At 39.7% G+C, this 17,567-nt stretch overlaps 1 protein-coding gene across 2 annotated transcripts in view; it reads right to left on the bottom strand.

Annotated features, from left to right (window-relative positions):
- Positions 1–17,276, bottom strand: part of LOC102302966 (alpha-1,3-mannosyl-glycoprotein 4-beta-N-acetylglucosaminyltransferase C) — an 80,002-nt gene extending 62,726 nt beyond the window's left edge. For both annotated transcript variants that reach the window (XM_005935586.3, XM_005935588.3), the window contains exons 1-2: positions 16,978–17,276; positions 7,795–7,889 (exon numbers count right to left, since the gene is read on the bottom strand). The gene's annotated coding sequence lies outside the window, so the exon portion shown is untranslated. The remainder of the gene's footprint in view (positions 1–7,794; positions 7,890–16,977) is intronic.
- Between the last annotated feature and the right edge of the window lie 291 nt (positions 17,277–17,567).

The following is a 17,567-nucleotide window of genomic DNA, read 5'->3' as shown; positions in this document are numbered from 1 at the left end:
ATACAACAAAATAAAACTAGTACCGGTACCGAAAAAAAGAAAATTTATTCATAACACACGTGAAAAGACCAAGGAAAACCGAGTGAACGATAAAAACGATAACAAAATAACGCTGAAAACCGATAAACCCCCTGAAAACCAGACATTTCACACCTGAGCCTCAACTCTCGGCCTCAACGGCCTGGTACCAAACGACTCACGGACCGGTACCGGTCCGAGGCCCGGGGTTTGGGGACCGCTGCCCTACATACTCCAATGAGTTTGCACTTTTTAAATTTTTATCTTTGCACACAATTGAATCGAACTCTTCTCATCTCTTCTTTTATGTTCCTCTTATAATCAACGTCCCTTTTTTAGACTTTTAAATTGTTGCTTTGCATGCAAAACAATTTCTTGTCAACAAATGTCGCAATTTTTCAGCAAAAAAATTCTTTTGCAAAAGATGAATGGTGCATTTCACTGATCTTGTCCTCATCCACATTCCCTTTTTCAGCCTCACGTGACTTTCTCATAATTACTTTTCCCAACAGAGGTGAAAGCGGCTATTTGAATCATTAGACATGGACGCTCGGCTCTCCTCTCCTCCTATCTGATATAATCATATATCATCAATTGAGATCATCTCTAAAATGTAACCTTCAGCATGGAGGTGAATCCACTGTGGGAAAGTTTCTTAAAGTGAATAGGGACAAATGTCAGAAAAATCAATTATCATGATATAGTAACTAACCATGGTTGGTAATGTTGCAAAATATGGGTAGATTTCTTTTAGGTACTTTCTTTGTAGGTGAGTCAAATTGCTGCTTTTTCTATCCATTAAGCAGTTTAGCATTAGGACAGCTCTTTCAAAGGATAGATTCTATTTTCAAACTAGATTATGCACAAAACGTCTTTTAAAGGAAGCCAAAAGCACAGATCTATACAAAAAAATGGGCTTTAAAAGAAACATTGTCCATCAGAATGTGGCATCAGGATCTGCACTTGATAGATTGTTTGCAAGTTGCTCTTTGTTTTCTATAGAGGACATATTCATGTGTCTTTTGTATGTTTAGACTAAAGCTGCTACTATTATATATAATGCTACACATCATAATAATCTTAATCATCATTTCTTTTGTCAGTGTCTTTTGAGCTGCTCTCTTTTTTAAACATCACTTTTTTGTCTATTTTTCCTTTTTTTTGAGAAAATGTCCTTGAGTTGAAAAAAAAAAACCCCATTCTAATAATATTTCATCTTATTGCATCTTATTGCAAGGGAGATGCACTTCAGAAGAGAAAAAAAAGATGATGACTAAAGATGAAAATTTGCTCAAAATTGCTTTCTCTCTGGACACAAAGATCCACAGATAATACAACAGAGAGCGAGTAAAATGTGAGAATGGATGGATATATTAAAATGCCACAAAACTCTTAGTACTATCATACGAAAATTTGTCAATATTTATAAAAACAAAAATGACAGGAAAAAAAAAATCACTCTGCTCTAGGGCTGTGAGGTCAGTACTTACCTGTGCATTTTGATGAAATATTTAATATGATTCATGCTTTAAGATATGTGTTTATGGAAACGATATGGCAGAGTTCCCATTGGCTGGTCAGTAATGTCTTGCCCTACCCACTGAGCTACACAGTACCAGAAGTTTTTGGCACTGACAGGCGAAATCAAGAGGATTATGTGCTCCGCCTGCCAACACAGTCTTTTGATCAGAGGCCAGGTAATATCAGACAATCTACATTAATCCTACCCCCCACCCCTCCCTTGGTTCCTGTTCTCATTCTGGCCGACCTCCTCTCTTACCAGGTTGTTATCAGATGGAGGGATAATTAAGCCTTGTGGGACTACAATAAGCCTTCCTCTTCTAAGTTGTCAAAAGTTAGAGGGAGGCAGACCAAACGTCTTTGAAACACAACCGAAATAAAAGAGCTAATCTGACAGAGACAACAAACGTATTATTGACGATGCCTGGTTTCCCTTTGACCCTTATCTTACTTCAGGATAAAAGTTCAGTCAGACTCGGGGCAGATTTTGTAATCAAAGCCTTCTAAACAAACCTGCAACGAGGAGAAATACGCACCAGCGTTTCTTACTGAAATATGAAAGAACTCCCAAAAATGAAGAATTAATTTTAGCAAAAGATGAATCAGTTTTATATCATTTTAATTATGATCGTTTAAGGTTTTGGACTGAAATCTATTTTCTTAGGCTGACAGTTTAATATATTGTTAAGTGGTGCGGCACTGCCTTATTCCTTCTTGAAGTCACAAAAGGGTTAGAGTTTGCTCATGGCTAAATATCAGAGATGGGAATTTGGAGGGATACATTCACTTTTGGAGCCAGCCTCACATGACCATCAGAGTAACTGCAGTTTTTGGCACTTTTGCACCGAGTTATTTTTTTCATTTCCCAACCTAACTTCAACTCTAAATGGACTTTGGACTCCACACCTAATGATGTGCAGGGACATACAGGATAATACATATAGTACTGTGCAAAAATCATGAGACAACTCTCATTTCTTCATATTTTGCTTCCAAAAGTTCAGAAGATGATTTTATTTCTTGTCTGTTAAGATATTTAACACTAACCTATGAATTATTACAGAAAAACAAAGGCACACTGGCATGGTGGCCTCACAAGAAGGTCCTGAGTTCAATTCCACCATCAGGCCGGGGTCTTTCTGTGCGGAGTCAGCATGTTCTCCCTGGGTACTCTGGCTTCCTCCCACAGTCCAAAGACAAGCAGTTAGTGGGGATAGGTTAATTGGAAACACTTAATTAGGTTAACACTAAATTGCCCATAGGTGTGTTTGCTGAAGTGAATGAGAAGACAGTGAATGGTTGTCTCTGTCTATGTGTTAGCTCTGCGACAGACTAGCGATCTGTCCAGGGTGGACGTGATGTGTCGGTTGCGAACGAAACGGCTCTTAGAGCCGGATCTTTGACGTGAACGACGCGAGCCGGCTCCTTATCGCGAGCTGTGGGGTTTTTTTTCTTCTTTCTCTCACCCTCTCTCTCGCACTTTTTTCCGCTTCACTCAGCATGCAAGCCTTGTGCTTTGCGCTGGGAAGAGGGGGGAGGGGCGGTAGTTACACTCAGTAGCACAGGAACAGAGCCAGAGGGAGAGAGAGAGAGAAAGAGAGCCAGGGACAACAACTAGTGATGTGCGATATCACTGATTTCCTTTCCGATCTGATACCAAGTAAAATTCAGGGTGGTATCGGCGATACTGATCCGATACCGATACTTTGTACAAAAACTTAATGTTTCGTTGCAATATATAATTGTATTATGTAATTGTAATAATAACATAACCATATTGCTTCATAATGATTAGAGGACATCAAACAACTTGTTTTTATTGCTTAATAATGCAGAATAATCATATAGAAATAAAAAAAAAACTGACGTTGTGCGTCTGCGAGAGACGTCTGTCTCGCCCTAGCAGCACCTGTCCCTCTCCTCCTCTTCAGTTCACCTCAACATAAGCTTATCATATTCTGTAATGTGATTTACTCCAAGGTGTTTGACGAGGTCAGTGGTGTTGCCACAACACCTCACTGTCTTGCCACATATATCACAAACCGTGTCTGGGCTGTTTGTGGAGGTAAAACGCGTCCACACAGGACTCTGTTTGCGCTCAGCCATTGTTGTGAGTGTGCACACCAGGGGCTGCGACACATTTATACAGCCGTATTTCGCATATGACTATGAAAGGCGTAAGAGGAAGTAGTTCCTTCCAAATTAGACGATCCGAATGATATAGTTTCTTTCCACTGCGTTCATTTTAATGGAAAAACTACAAATTTACCCCACAGTACTAAAATATCGATATTATAATATGAGAATCGATTCTAGAACATAAATTGCTGGTATCGGAAGAATCGATATTTCAGTATTGATCCGCACACCACTAACAACAACGTCACATTAGAAAGGTATAGTGATCATCCACAACTATTTTCAGATGCAGATGATAAAGGATTCAGAAAGTTTATTTATGCAGGTCCATATGACAGAGAATGTGCATCTTCTTTTTGTTTTCATATTTTGATTTATATTTAATTGTGTTGTGGTTTGCAGTGTTTTGTGTTGTTTCACTTTAAATTTTTAAAAGGAAAAAGCTGAAAATGTAAATAGTTAAAAGTTGAAATGTGAATAGTTGGTATTTGCATTATATGATTTATTTATTACATTTTATGTGGAGTGAATAAATAAAAGTATATTTACGGTGGCCCCTAGAGACAAAGCACATACAAACTTCAAATCACGTAAAAACTCCAAAACACGTACAAAAGACAACAGTAGTGGTGTGCGGATCAATACTGAAATATCGATTCTTCCGATACCAGCAATTTATGTTCTAGAATCGATTCTCATATTATAATATCGATATTTTAGTACTCTGGGGTAAATTTGTAGTTTTTCCATTAAAATGAACGCAGTGGAAAGAAACTATATCATTCGAATCATCTAATTTGGAAGGAACTACTTCCTCTTCTGCCTTTCATAGTCATATGCGAAATACGGCTGTATAAATGTGTCGGAGCCCCCGGTGTGCACACCCCCCCCACCGCGACCCTGAAAAGGATAAGCGGAAGCGAATGGATGGATGGACAAAGGCACCAGGGGATGCACCGGCAAGGAACTAACAAGGGACTTGTTACTAGCAGCCAAAAACATGTTCATATTTCTTTAGCTCAATCTTTGAAAATTGTCAAGGATAACACAGTGTGACATAAAATAATATTTTTGCATCAACAAAACTAGATATGTCTATCATTGTGTGCACTGTATAAAAATAATAGGGAAACTGGACAATCTGAGTACAAAGAAGCAGTGGGAAGCCTAAGAAAAATTACAGCAAATGAAAATTATCCAAATGTCATGTCCTTCAGAAACAGCGAAAATACAGAAGCGTCCAGTTCTACCCCTCAGCCTCCCAGCAGATGCACTTGTGGTATGAATTTAAAAATCCGACGTCGCATTGTTCTCAAGTTATCGCGTGCATACTTGGATAGGAAAAGCACACACTACGACATTATCAGTTACAGATCAGCTTCCCAGAGCTGGATCTCAACGTTACTGAAGCAGTGTGGGATCTTCTCAGCAGAGGACAGAACAAAACACAGCTTTTAAAGAGCTTTGGAATGTCCTCCAAGAAGCCCGGAGAACTATTCGTCAGGACTACTTAATGATATCACAGAAAAGCTTGCCTGAGAGAGTTCAGACTGTGTTGAAGAAGAAAGGTGTTCAGAACACATCGACTTTCAAGCTTGTTAGAACTGTACAAAATGCCTCCACATGCTTCAGTAAATAACTGCACATATTTCCCATTTTTATATAAAAATAAGGAAATTCGTGCAAGACTCACAAAATCTATAGTTTCTGTATTTAAAAAAACCCCAGAAGACTGTAACATACTGGGTAGTGTAGACCTGTGAAATTTTAATTTAAGTGTATTCTTCCAAGAGAAGCATTTTTGGCAGGAGGATATGTATTTATGGTAATGAAGGAAGATATCTCTTAATGACATGTGGATGAGTTTTTAATAGTTTCGGGACAACAGTGAAGTTCCATGCAGTTCCACATAAATATGATGTATCAGGCTTTGGTTACAGACAGAAGCTGTGTTAGCAGTCAGTTCTTGGTTGGTTACTGTCTTAATCTGAGAATAGTCAGGAAAGCTATACCAGCTTTACCCTTAAATAATTAATAATTGGTCTGTTCCACTTCAATATGTGGATAGTTTGATGAACTATTACTTACAGACTTTATGGTCTATGTTCTCCAATTAAATGTTTTCAGGATGCCTGTCCTTGCAAACATGCATGCTGCATGTTAATAAAAGTATTTTTTAATTCATCCCTGTGTCCCATTTTATTGATTTTTTTATCAGGAATCGCTTAGCACCGATCAACACTTAAGCTGAAAGAAAACTAAAACAAGGACTGAATGTGACCATTAATCAATCATCCACATGGTTTAGTATATTAGAAGCTACAGCAAAGCAACCTGTGGAGAATATCAAACGTCATCGTACACGTGAATTGACCCAGAGTAATACAGTTAATGCTGTAAGTTATTTGCCAAAGTACTATGTAATTCAGCAAATAAATACATTTAAAATTTAATGTCTACTTCAGAAGAACTCTGGACCATAGTGTTGGTGTCGACAATATCATAACCTTCTCTCAATCTGAAAGAGTCAGCAACAGAGAATTAATAGCATTTACTGATACCTGACATGTCTGAAACCTTCCTTGGCAAACAAAAGGTTGCTGTTTGATTCTAGCTGGAGACACAAATACTCATTGTGGTTGCATCAGGAAGGGTATCTGGTGTAAAAGTGCTAAATCAAACATGCAGAGCTACCTGTTGTAGCAACCCTTTGTGACGAGGGAGGAGTCAAAAGCAGCTTAACTGAAACCCAACCAAAAAAAAAATAGTTTGGGGGAAAATAAAGCTTCAAAGCTTACAGCCGGTTATCTGTTCTTCAATCTCAAGTTTTTATACTAAGCTAAGCTGATTGCAGCTTCATCTTTATTGTCAATCATTTCGTCCAACTCTCAGCATGAAAGAAAAAGAGTTTTATTTAGATATACAAGTTAGATTATAAGTGCATCATAAATCTCCTACATACTTTCCTTCCAGGAAAGGCAAAGATTAAGGTCGCACCCTGAAGCAATTGCATACACCCGATCAGCACCAATAATCTTTATGCATGTCAAAGTCTCCCTTTTACTGGACACAAACATCTGTGGGTGTTTATCATATAGGGTAGTAGTTTTGGTTGGTGTTGCTGAGAAATAGAGCTTGGAAGTTGAACACATGCTATTTAGATTCAGACGCATCAATTTCGATGAACCTTTAACCTGTTTAACTGTTAAATTTGCAGTCATTTAGAGAAAATGGGACTATTATTTCATCTGCAGTTATATTTGGTATAGCTCTGTTCTAGGAATTCCCTGTCATTCTGCAAGCTTTACCTGGAAAGTCTAAAAAGGAGGGAGAGCAGGGGCAAAGAACAGAGCAGCCTTCACAGTCAACTGGAAATGGCACTGATCAAGTCTGAAATAACATGAAATAGAGGTGCTGTGGTAAAGCTGGGTTGCAAAGTGGCTTGCAAGAGCAGCATCAACCATATGCATCTTTTTTAGTTATTATAATAAAGAAAGTCTTTGTCATTGGCAAAATTTTAAGTGGAGGCAACGACAGGCAACTGACAAATTGGCAAAAGATCAAAACCAAGGACATTTCCTCTGTTTATATTTTTTCATATAACTAAAATGTTTTTTTACACCTAGTTTTGCTTTTAGTTACATTAACCAGAAAAACTGTCATAACCTGAAAGAACTAAATGCTCTTCTTCAATGCTTCAAAATACAAATAAAATGATATTAACAGAAAAATGTTCTCACAGGATCTGAGTTCTCAACACATCTCCTTTTGCCTCAGGTAGGTCAGAACTGATAAGCATTCAAGGGTTTGTAAAAATCAAAGTGTTATTCTGCTTGTTTTCTTTAGACTTCTGACTCACAGCCCAATTCCAGAACAAACAGTATTCACAGATTTTGCATACAATTACAGCTGCGAATTATCACATTCGAAGAAATGATGACACAGAATGATTAGCAGTGCCTGTGCTGTTCTGATGACAAGAGTCACGTTTGTGGCAACAATTAAAATGTGTGATTACAACAAACTTGACAACATTGTGGAAAAAAATCATTCACATACTGAACCCTGAAGCACTTTTAAAAAGAAACTACAAGAGTTAGAATACAAAACCAGTACCTGCCTGCTGATGTGGTCAGGTTGTGTGCTGCTTGTCCCCTGTGTTCGCTCTCTGTGCTGGCATGGGGCAGATTTAATCACAACAATAAGACAGCCTGAAAGAAAAAAGAAACAGAGCAGAAAAGAAACAAATATAAGGTGACACATTTTATTTTTATCATTTAAAAGACTATAATGCTCTTTCACCCACGCACACTCTAATGAAGTGTCTGTCCATTAGAGACTAAGGACTGCATGTTCAGTCAGACTTGAGCATTAGACTTTCACAAACAGCATTTTCTCTGATGAACAGGTTTTTTTCCCCAAAACATTGCGTATGTGTTCAGACAGAACACTCTCATTATTGAGCATCTCTGTAACAGCAGACGTTTTAGGTACACCTGTTCAACTGCTCATATCTAATCAGCCAATTGCAGCAATTCAATGCATTTAGGCATGTTGACATGATCAAGACATCTTACTGAAGTTCAAACCAAGAATTAGAATGTGGAAGAAAGGAGATTTAAGTGACTTTGAATGCAGCATGACTGTTGGTACCAGACGGGTTGGTCTGAGTATTTTAAACACTGCTTATCTGCTGGTATTTCCCACACAATGTGAGAAAAAATATCCACTGGCTGGCACCAGCTGAAAATCCCTTGTTATTGTCAGAGGTCAAAGAAGCTTGGCCAGAGTGCTTCGAAGGCAAGAGTAATTCAAATAACCACTTGTTGCAACCAAGGAATGCAGAAGAGCTCTGAATGTAAACCTTGAACCTTGAAGTCAAACCTTGAAGCTGATAGGCTACAGCAGCCGAAAACCACACCAGGTGCCACCCCTAGGAACTGCAGCTAAAATTCAGACAGGCACAACAATGCCTGGGTATTGTTGCTGGCCATGTCCATCTCTTTTTTGACTACAGTGTACCATCTTCTGAAGGCTGCTTCCAGCAGGATAACACAGCTTGTCATAACACTCAAATTATCCTCTTGAACAGCGGTCCCCAACCCCCGGGCCTCGGACCGGTACCGGTCCGTGAGTCGTTTGGTACCAGGCCGCGAGAGTTGAGGCTCAGGTGTGAAATGTATGGTTTTCAGGGTTTTTATTGGTTTTCAGATATCGCCATCCAAAAAAATATGAATAAATCTTCTTTTTTTCGGTACCGGTACTAGTTTTATTTTGTTGTATTTATCCGCGACAGCTTAAAGGCCGGTCCGTGAAAATATTGTCAGGCATAAACCGGTCCGTGGCGCAGAAAAGGTTGGGGACCGCTGCTCTTGAACATGACATTTTGTTCTTTCTACTCAGATTATCTTTGCAGTAACCAGAACTCAGTTCAATAGAGCGCCTATGGGATGTGATGTATGTATGGCTCTTATCATGGATGTGTAGCCAACAAATCTGCAGCTGTGTGATGCTATCATGTCAATATGAACCAAAATATTTGAGGAATGTTTATAGCACATTGTTCCTGTTCTAGAAAGACATAAAGTGTCTGGTAACTGTTTCGTTACGTAACACCAAAGAAGCGACAGATGGCTCCGCCCCTCCCTGAGTCTGGTTCTGCTGGAGGTTTCTTCCTATTAAAGGGAGTTTTTCTTTCCCACTGTCGCCAAAGTGCTTGCTCATAGGGGGGTCATACGATTGTTGGGTTTTTCTCTGTATGTATTATTGTAGGGTCTACCTTACAATATAAAGCGCCTTGAGGCGACTGTTGTTGTGATTTGGCGCTGTATAAATAAAATAAAATTGAATTGGATTGAATTAAACAATACAAGTACGGTACTATGTACCCACAGGGCTGCTGGCCATTAAAGGGTTATCCTAACCTGTTTATTGTTTTATCTGTTAATGTTTGAATTAATTTATAATCATATTTTATACAAAACAAACTAACAAACACAGGTTTACCCTTCTCAGGTTATCTGCAATGGGAAGGAAAAGATGTAGCTGTCTCCATGCTGTCTTTGTGTTTACAAAAATGAGCTAAAAATGTGCTATAGGTGCTAGGTAGACGTGAAAACCACTGTGTATGAATGAATGCATTTTTTTAAATGTCAGTTTTTGTAGCTTTACATGAACATAGAAAAGTGCCACTAAAAGTTGAAGACTGGTGTCTGTAAAGGACAAACCACAAAAGTACAAACTTTTACTCTTTGTTAAGGGTACAATGGTCCTACCACAATAAGAAGGTCCATAAGAGGGTACTGCCGCAGTAGCAAGCTATTGTACCACCAAATGTACAATAAAGCAGTGTTTCCCAACTTTTTGGAGCCATGGCACACAGCACCAAACAAAAATATCACAAAAAGCATATTGATAATTTTTCCCCGCGCACCAGGTATAGCAGAATTGGCTCGGGTAGTCCCCAATATCCCATTTTTTGCTTTCTTCTGACCACTACGCATAGGGCCTTGATCTGGGTCGGAATTTTCTCCAAGACCCAGATCAGATTGATTACTTTTTATTTTCAAATATTTATCTATCGCTATTATGTGCTGTGTCAGCTCACAGCATGACTATTATGTAATTTCTTCTTAGTCTTCTTCTGTTTTACTGCCAGTTGGCAACCCATTTAATTAGAGCAGGTAGTTGTACTGCCCTCTAGTGGAAGAGATGTAATTGTTCTGCCCGTTACGCCGATCGTTTAGAGCACTAATCAGGTGGAATCAGATAATCTTGCATGGCACACCTGATCATTTCTCAAAGCACACCTATGTGCCGTGGCACAGTGGTTGGGAAACACTGCAATAAAGTACTTGGTCTTCTGAATGTGTATTCATAGATACTTATGTTTTAAATGCATTATATTCCGATTTAATGTGTATTCAAAGAATCTGATTCACATTTTTAATGATTTTCAGTAAAACTCTAACATAAAGTGTGTTTGTGACAAAGTTAGAAAAAGAATCTAAAAATAAAAAGGAAGCTGCTCAGGAAAAGCATCAGCATCGAGCGTCCAACAGCAAATCTCTGACTAATTTGTCAAATGGAGCATCTGTTTATGGCACCAAAGCCACTCTTGGATTTCAACTTGGATTTGATGTAGCTATCATGTTATGCTGAGTGTTCTGTTCCCACTTAATACAAGATGCTAAATTGTGGGAGTGAGAGGGAGTCTGCTTCTTGTGGGGCTGCAGCCTTGATTAAAAGAAAATTCTGGTGCGAGCAGATGGCCGTGTAGACTTCGCTTGCTTGCTTAAAAGTAGGCTGTCCACCCACCCTCCATATTTTTCACACTTTAGTTTGTCGAAGACAAAGCTGAAAAGGAGCGCAACGACTCAAGGCCAAGGCACATCAAAACACACTCTCTATTGTTCCATTGTGAAATTGTTTTGTTATTATTTTTTTCTAGTTATGAGGTTTGTTGTGACATGCTTTTTTTCACATATCTGTTCTGTTTGAGCCTTGTTGTTTGTGTACTGCATTTTGTTTTGTGCATCATAACTTTGCAGCTACAACATAAAATGACTGATATTAAATGATTCATTTAATGATTCAGAAGTGAAACTTAATTGATTGGAGGTTAACTATCAAAAAATGGAATATCTACTGAATTTCAGATTTTGTCTACTCAAATATGCTTATGTTCAGCTACTCTGTTTTTGCAGAATTCAGTTCAATTCAATCCAATTTCATTCAATTTTTTAGTGCCAAATAAAAAACAAATATTGCCTCAAGGTGTTTTATGTTGTAAGGTAAAGACCCAATAAATGGAGAAAACCCGAACAATCAGATGACCCCCGATAAGCAAGTACTTGGCGATAGTGGGAAGAGGAAACTCCCTTTTAACAAAAAGAAATTGGTTGGGTGTTAGGGGAGAGATACAGGACAAAAGAAGGGACCCAGAAATTAAAAGCAAGAAAAACTGTTGTTTTTTATTTTATTGATTTTTTTATGCTGCTTGACATGATCTTAAACCTGTAAGACCTGCTATAGTCTCAGGTCTCACAGCTTGGCCGGTTGACCTGCTCTTGTGCAAGCACATCCTTGTTGGTCTGACAATGTGTTACTTTAAAAAGGACATAATGGAAACTGCAATAGCCGAATAAGACCAATACATAAATTTTGGAATGCAGGAAAAAGAAACTTTAAACACCCTAAATTGTGACAGCTTTGAACACACCAAACCTACGTCAGGTTTCATGCCTGAATTTGAGTTTTTGCATTTGCATTTGTGATATTTAGAGATTCATATTTTGTATTCCAAAATGTTCCAGGTTGGTTTCTTTCTGTTTAATTTTCATCTTTGTTACAGTTTACCTATGTGGGATCTGGTCATGGTTAGTTTTGTTAATATTTTATAATTCGGTATTTCAGTTTATCCTGCTGCCCCTGTGTTCCCTGTGTCTTAATTAAGTCTCTGTCTCAGTTTTCATGTTTGGGTTTCCTGTTTCCTGTTTTATTGTGGCAGTCACTTGCTGCGTAGTTCTACTTCCTCTGTCATGTCATTGGATTATGTTTTGTAGTTCAACTATTGTTCATTACTTTATGTGATTTAGCTGTGTTTAGTTTCCCAGCTCATTCCCTATTAGCCCAGCCTGTCCTTGAGTTCTTTTTTAGAGCACCAGTTGTTTTTGGGGGGGACTATTTGGATTTTTGTACCTCATGGACTTTTTAAAGTCAGTTTTCACAGTTTTACTTGTTTTGGTATGTATTTGGGTCCTTCTTCCTCAGTCCATGATAACCTAATGAACATTGCAAGTCTAACCTAAATTTGCAGAAAGTTTACTTATCTCCAAACTGACGGACCCCATTAAAAAGAAAAAGTCGAGTTGAATCTCATTTTATATATCACAAACTCAGCAAGCCACACACCATATCTTCTAAAAACAGAAAGCTAACTTGTCTGTGTACCGATGTTTCAACACATCTTACATTTACCACTCAAGGCTTTGAGTGTAAACACAGCAGAATTGACATATTTCAATATGTGTGATTTATTTATAGGTTTGTAGCAGCTTCCCAGTACCTGCCAGCAGCAGCAACACGCATACCATGCTACAAGAGAAGCCTCCTCTTTCATCAGATATATAAAGAATTATATCATGTGTGGGATTTATTACTCAGAAAGGCTTGTTTTTCTTCAGCATAATAATGTAATGTAAAAGATTACATTACAAAAAAACACCTGGATTTGACTAAGCAGTGTATAGGCAGGTGTACAAATCTGTAATCATAACAAGGTGTAATATCACTTAAAATGCTAGTTTTTTACTTTTATTTCTAATTAATTTTGGTGAATAAGCCTTGAGTGTGCACTCGGTGTATTGAAGGAGATTTAATTAATCTAATGACAACCACAAACCCATCCAACATAAATAAATCGAAGAGAAGCTACAATTTCAGTCAACCAAGATTTTCTTTGTTTTTTACTGACTTCCACTCTCACACCAGCTGCAGTGATGTAGCACCAAGACATTTTAGCTGCGCATAACAAGTGTTACCACACCCAGCACCTCCTGTCGGTAACAAATGTGAAACTTTTCAACCAGCAAGGCTCTCCTAGTGCTGCTTTTGAGCAAGCATAAACACTTAACTGTGTTTCAGTGACAAAGAAAGTGAATATTTATTATGAACTGGCAAAAGTCGAATTGCTCCCATCAGACTTCTGCTTTCTTACTAACTAACAATATTTCTCAAAGACAGAGGTGCAACGTGACAATTGAGATTTTAAAATGCACTGAGGAACATTCATAGACATAAAACAAATCTTGAGTGGACATTTCATATTTTGTAACCAGAAGACAAGTTGCGTCACGAGAGTGTTAAAAATGCTCCTTTATTGTCCTATTAGAGGTACAAAAGCTTGTCATTGGGGTGCTATCCTATAAGATAATTGACAGAAAACATCTCTGGCCCAATAGAGAACAGCTTTGAAGGACCATTTTAAAATGTAATGTAAGAGTACAAAAATGCATCTTTTACAAAAAAATTAAAATACTGCATCCTGGGGTAATAATCAATCAATATTTTTATAATTATAAATTCATAGCCTCGGAAATGCACTGCACTTCATATAGCATAAAACCAAACAGGCCTAGGGAGAAATGATCCCACTGAAACTAGAACCTTCATGCTGTGAGGCAAAAGTGCTAAAAGTCTGCCACCAATATAGAAGTGAAACACAATATGAGACTTGAATATTTTTTTTTTCATTTAACTTACTACTTTGCATTTAGTAATTAGTTAATATTTAATCTCTGGCTCACTTCCACAGCTTGTCTTTTGTCCCGTCTCCCTCTCATCAGCCCAACTGGTCATCACGGTAGATGGCCGCCCCTCCCTGAACCTGGTTCTATTGGAGGTTTCTTCCTGTTAAAAGGGAGTTTTTCTTCCCACTGTTGCCAAGTGCTTGACTTATGGAGTCACCTCATTGTTGGAGTTTTCTCTCTACTATTGTATGGTAAAATGTAAAAATCTTAAAATCTAAGAGCAACATTAATATTTTACCAAACTTTATATTTAATCCATCCATCCATCCATTCGCTTCCGCTTATCCTTTTCAGGGTCGCAGGGGGCGCTGGAGCCTATCCCAGCTGTCATAGGGCGAAAGGCGGGGTACACCCTGGACAGGTCGCCAGTCTGTCGCACGGCCAACACACAGAGACAGACAACCATTCGCACTCACATTCACACCTAGTGGCAATTTGGATTATCCAATTAACCTATCCCCACAAGCTGCATGTCTTTGGACGGTGGGAGGAAGCCGGAGTACCAGGAGGGAACCCACGCAGACACGGGGAGAACATGCAAACTCCACACAGAAAGACCCCGGCCTGATGGTGGAATTGAACTCAGGACCTTCTTGCTGTGCGGCAACAGTGCTAACCACCGTGCTGCCCTTTATATTTATATTTAATCATAAAAGCTAAATGAAAGTGTGCAATGATGCACCTATTATTGCTTGGGAACATGTATACCATTGTTTGTGGTTTTTTACCCTTGAGATTGCACGCCTAATTACTTTGGATACCACTAATCAACCCTGCAGGCTACTTCGGTGTTGACAGGGCGGCTATGGCTCAGGAGGTAGAGCGACCGATTGTCTACCAGTCGGTTGACGATTCGCTGCCCAGCTACAGTCTCCATGTCAGCAGATCATTAGGTTGCAATTCATCTATTGCGGTGTGAATATTAGAGAAGGTGCTTGAATATAGAGAAAAAAATGCTTGTGTGATCGGGTAAAGGAGGCTTGGAGTAAAAAGTGCTTTGAGTGCTGAGTTAGAGTAGAAAAGTGTTTTATAAGTACTTGTCCATTTACTGTTTAAACTGCACTTTTAAGGACAGCAGTGCACTTTTAATGTACTCCTATTTCTCAAAGTGCAGTGAGTGATGTGAGTGAACATGAAAGGACTGTACTGTAAAAAACAAGCAAACAAAAAAACTGTTTTGCTCTCAAGAAATTCGGTGCATGCTTCAAAAACTTTATTTGCCCAATTTAGCTCTGCTCGCTCGATATGATGGTAGCAGACTGACACTGATTTGTAAGTAATACCAACTGTGGTACAACTTGCCATTTGTGTTTATTAGCTCTGTTGCTTCTCTCATTTACACTTTTTTCCCTGCCTGTTCATCGATCCATGAGCGTGAGCTATTTCACCTGTCTGCACCCCTGAATCTTTCATATGATGTCTCGAATTTAAAAGAAGGCGAATGTGTTTGTTTAAAAGTCCCGGGCAGTTCTCACAGGGTAACAAACTGAATCTAAAAAGGTGTCAGAAGCTCTTTGTCTTTCCACAAACAACACAGATGAGGTCAATCCAGCCATTTCCTTCATTGATTCCCCGTATTAAATCTATATGAATCACAACAGAGAGAGTGCAGGTAGAAAGGAGGTGACGAATCAATGAAAAAGGATTTTTAAGCTGCAAGAAAACAGGGATGTGGAGAGAGGGCCTGAAGATCAATGCGAGGGCAGTGACCCTAATATTTTGTACATTCAATCAAGAGTTGTGTTGAGGACTACTTTGCGGGCCAGCCAGAAAAGATAAAAATATCCTCTGGAGTTGTCCTTTAGCAAGAGTGAAGGAAAGATGGTAAATCCAGTCTGCACTAAATGTAATTTCTAATTTTAAAGGGTCTATTAATTCTTGTCCAGCACATCTGCCAGTAGTAGTTTTCACAGGGGTCAGAACTAGAGCTAACATTAATAACAACTGTTGTCAGTCCAGCTGGATGTGGCTGACAACAGTGTTTACCATTTGACAATGTCCTTTTGGAAATAACATATGAGGCCATTAGGTGCCATAATAGGTCAGACCCCACACAAACACATCCAGGCTAACGGGGAGCGACAGTAAATCACTCTAATCCAGCCATGAGATGAAGGCAGGTTATTCCCTCCTGACGGTGGGGGGTGGGGGGGTTGTGTCACAAGCTGAGCTACAGTTTACCAGCTTGAGTCATGATGAAAGCTGTGATAGAGCTCAGCTGTCACTCAGGATGTCTGAGCCAGAAATCTCTGATCACCTGCCTTAAACACACACACACACACACACACACACACCAACAAAACCACAGGCTGCACACCTCAGTTAGTGGGGACATAGAGAGATGCTCAGGGAGAAGATCCAGCTGTGGAGCCATCACACAGGATCTACATGCACGCACTTGGCATCAGCTTTGTCACAGACATAAAAATACTATGTAAAAATCTGACAAGCAGCCAAGGCTTATTTGTGCAAGATTATCTCTTTTTTCCCCTCCCTCTCTCTCTCTCTCTGTTTCCATCTCTGCTCTTCTACAGATCGACATCATCATCACTGATGCTGCTACCCTCCAGGTCCCTCAAGCAGAGATTTGAGTCATCTCCCTCTCATCCTCTTCCAGCCCTCAGCCCCGTTGAGTCCGACTGTCAATACAGAAGCACTAAATGCTGCTCAGACTGTCAGAGAGAGACTGCAGCGTGCCTTTCACACTTTACACAGTGTGTGTACAGCCTGCACGAGCACAAAGTATCCTACGCCTGAGAGGACAAATGTGGGGAAAGGAGGAGAAGCGGCTGTTTGAACAAGACCCAAACTCCGCAGAAGTTGGTTGTACGGCTTCTCACGACGAGATGGGAAAGAAAAAGAGGATGAAGGGACCAAACTGTGAAAATAACATCCAGGGAGATACGGAGCGATCTTACCTCCCCACGGTCCGCACACACACGCACACACACAGATCTGTGTATTTCTGCTGCCGCGCCGCTCCACTCACCTACAGTAAATCACTTCCATGACTCACGCAGAGGGGAGATAACCGGCTCTCAGGAAAAGTGGAGTAAACACTCGTTGCAAAGGCAGGAAGGGCTCTCGCGCGCTCGCTCTCGCTGCAATGCTGCTATCTCTCATCCTCGTTTCTCCTCCTCTGTCTCTTCTTTTGCTTTGATCTCTCCCTCTCTCTCTCTCTTTCTCTATCCAGTGGTGCCCCCCTCCTTTCTCTCTCTCTCTCTCTCTCAAACTCTGCCACCCCCTCACGCTCCACCACAAGGTGTCACAAACACTGTGTCTGCTCCCACTGCCTCTTATTGGCTCCCACTTTTCTCTCCTCTTCTCTCCAGCCCCCACCCTGCACTATCTCTCTCTCTCTCTCTCTGGATTTTCTGCCTTAAAGAGGCAACGTGTTACACCTATAGCTACACAAACTCAAAGCATGTCACTTCAGCCGCTTTATTTATTCTAAGTGGGTAAGCATTGCATAAAACCACCATCGCATTTGTGCCTGCCTCAGGGAGTTGTGAGCCCTGGGGCTTATGTAGTGACTTTGCATAGCTGGAAGGCTATGCCAAGTCGCTTTGTGTAGGCACT

Source organism: Haplochromis burtoni, unplaced genomic scaffold (genome assembly GCF_018398535.1).
Source record: "Haplochromis burtoni strain Fernald_Lab_line unplaced genomic scaffold, NCSU_Asbu1 Contig_197, whole genome shotgun sequence".
NCBI classification, from domain to species: Eukaryota; Metazoa; Chordata; class Actinopteri; order Cichliformes; family Cichlidae; genus Haplochromis; species Haplochromis burtoni.
Note: the sequence above shows the minus strand (reverse complement) of the source record. Positions and strands in the feature narration are given on the sequence as shown.